This window comes from Colias croceus, chromosome 9 (assembly GCF_905220415.1).
Source record: "Colias croceus chromosome 9, ilColCroc2.1".
NCBI lineage: Eukaryota > Metazoa > Arthropoda > Insecta > Lepidoptera > Pieridae > Colias > Colias croceus.
In genome coordinates, this window is record NC_059545.1 from 713,339 (window position 1) to 716,690 (window position 3,352).

Genomic DNA, 3,352 nt, shown 5'->3' on the forward strand with positions numbered 1-3,352 from the left:
AAAAATTCCAAAATCGAGCGTCCCACTATGGCTCCCTGGTAGCGTCCCAGGGTGGTGATCATTTTTAGTTCCGACACCCCCCACCCAACTCGCACCGTTTCCGCGGGCCGTTGGAGTTAACGTTGTATGGAAGTTGGAAACGGGGGCCCGGAGCCACTCGAACGGGGCACCGATCGATTCGCCGGCTTGAACAGAGCACGTGAGCCAAATTTGAGACGTAAGGATTCATAAACGGCGATTTTGGCAAAGTACGGCGGCCATCTTGTTTTCGCGAAAATCCCCATTTTTCCACCACCCCTGGTAATCGCCACCAGTTCCGAGCAATTTTTGTTCAGACACCCCCCCTCCAGGTGGCACCGTTTCTGCGCACCTCCAGGGGTCCACTCTCTTGTCCAGGGTGTTGGAGATGTCAATATTTTTCCGGTGGTCACTCGGCGCACCTCTACACGATCACGTCGAAATCCCCCCAACTTTCCGCGTAGTTTCCGAGAAACCCGATGTCAGTCAGTCAGTCAGTGGTAGTGTAGCTTTATATATTATAACTAGCTGGTGCGTTGTGCGCGGGCTGCAAGCAGCCCGCGAGTCCCTTTTGCCCCTGGGTTGAAGCAATAGGGCAGTCATTAGAAAATGTGTTAGAATTCCCAGTCCATTTGTAATTTTCTGCTAACAGCGATTCCACAGTCAATCGGAAGTGCTTATAAATTACCAATTCAAATATTTTCTATTCTGGAATGCCGTCGACCTTCGAGGGCGCGTGGTGCACGGGCTGCAAGCAGCCCGCGAGCCCCTTTTGCCCCTGGGTTGAAGCAATAGGGCAGTCATTTGAAAATATATTCGAATTTTCTGTCCATTTGTTACATCTGCTAACAGCGATTCTACAGTCAGTCGTTAATGCTTATAAATTCCCCATTCAAGTATTTTCCACTCCGGGAGGCTGTCCACCTTCGAGGGAGCGTAGTGCGCGGGCTGCAAGCAGCCCGCGAAGCATCCCAGGGCAGAAATATTCAGTCATTTGAAAATGCATTCGAATTTCCTATCCATTTGTTACATCTCCTAACAGCGATTCTACAGTCAGTCGGTAATGCTTATAAATTCCCCATTCAAATATTTTCTATTCCGGGGGGCTGTCCACCTTCGAGGTTGCGTGGTGCGCGAGCTGCAAGCAGCTCGCGGCTCATCCCAGGGCAGAAATCTTCAGTCATTTGAAAATGCATTCGAATTTCCTTTCCATTTGTAACATCTGCTAACAGCGATTCTACAGTCAGTCGAAACTGCTTATAAATTACTTATTCAAATATTATTTTTTTGAAACGTCTTATCGATAGCGGGCAGTGACTTTTCATAATAAACTGTTCAAGAGTTAACCTCACGCTCGTCGCTTCGCTCCTCGCTACCTATTAGAATATTTAGGCCGGCCGCTGCCAAGACTCGCTCGCTTCGCTCGCTTGGCTCGTGCGATAGGTAGTTCAAAAGTTAACCTAACACGCTCGTCGCTTCGCTCCTCGCTACCTATTTGAATATTTAGGCCGGCCGCTGCCGTGACTCGCTCGCTTCGCTCGCATGGCTCGTGTGGTAGTTCAAAAGTTAACCTTACACGCTCGTCGCTTCGCTCCTCGCTACTTAAACTGCTTATAAATTACTTATTCAAATATTGGTAAAATTTTTGAAACGTCTTATCGATAGCGGGCAGTGACTTTTCATAATAAACTGTTCAAGAGTTAACCTCACGCTCGTCGCTTCGCTCCTCGCTACCTATTAGAATATTTAGGCCGGCCGCTGCCGCGACTCGCTCGCTTCGCTCGCTTGGCTCGTGCGGTAGGTAGTTCATAAGTTAACCTAACACGCTCGTCGCTTCGCTCCTCGCTACCTATTTGAATATTTACGCTGGTCGCTGCCGTGACTCGCTCGCTTCGCTCGCTTGGCTCGTGCGGTAGGTAGTTCAAAAGTTAACCTTACACGCTCGTCGCTTCGCTCCTCGCTACCTATTTGAATATTTACGTCGGCCGCTGCTGTGACTCGCTCGCTTCGCTCGCTTGGTTCGTGCGGTAGTTTAAAAGTTAATAAATATTTTCTACTCCGGGAGGCTGTCGAGCCTCGAGGTTGCGCGGTGCGCGGGCGGCAAACAGCCCGCAGTGCCGTCTTTTACCGATGCTATTCCTATTACCCTTCCTACTATGGAAATTTCCATACAAAATTTTCGAAAAAAAAAAAATTCGCATTTTACCAAAAATTTTTATATGCCTGGAAGCGGACCAGGTTTTGAAGTATTTTTTACTTCGGCGACCCCGACCTACCTGCCACCAGTTCAGAGAGCCATTGAATTTCATGATGTATGGAAAATGGAAACCGGGAGTCGGAGAGAAATTCTAAGTATGCAGTTTTGTAAATCTGGCCGATTCAAGCACAGAAGTCAATTTTCAGACCGATCGTGAAGTAACCGGCGCCACCATCTTGCTTTGAAAAATTGGCCATTTTTTGAAAAAAAATTGCGTCAAATTTGAAATTTCTCGATTGCCCTGGTAGCACCCCATCTTCCTGATCATTTTTTAGTTCTACACCCCCCACCTATCTCGCGCCGTTTCAGAGAGCCGTCGAATTTTGCGTTGTATGAAACTCGGAAACCAGCGATGGAAACTCAATTATGAGTATGCCAACTTAATATGCGGCTCGATTAAAGCTCCTTTGCCAAGTTTCAGCGCGATCGGACCAGCGGTGGCCATTTTAGAATTTGTATGGCGGCGGCCATTTTTTCCGCCATTTTGAATTTTTTTTGCACTCTGTGGTAATTGCTCGAGGTCTACTACAAGTTTAGTTCGAGCACCCCAGATGTATCTGTTACCGTTTGCGCGGGCAGTTGACCGTCTTCGAGAGATGAGGGAAAGTTTAAGATTTCGGATTTTTCTGGATATCCTGGGAGCTGGGCGAGTACGAACATGGTGTGAGTGTATTTCCGCGATGCGCCACCTCGTCTAAATTTACGTTTTTATGTTTGCGCCAAAAATGGAAAAATTCCAAAATCGAGCGTCCCACTACGGCTCCCTGGTAGCGTCCCAGGGTGGTGATCATTTTTAGTTCCGACACCCCCCACCCAACTCGCACCGTTTCCGCGGGCCGTTGGATTTTACGTTGTATGAAAGTTGGAAACCGGGGCCCGGAGCCACTCGTATGGGGCACCGATCGATTCGCCGGCTCGAACAGAGCACGTGTGCCAAATTTGAGACGTAAGGATTCATAAACGGCGATTTTGGCAAAGTACGGCGGCCATCTTGTTTTCGCGAAAATCCCCATTTTTCCACCACCCCTGGTAATCGCCACCAGTTCTGAGCATTTTTTGTTCAGACACCCCTCCAAG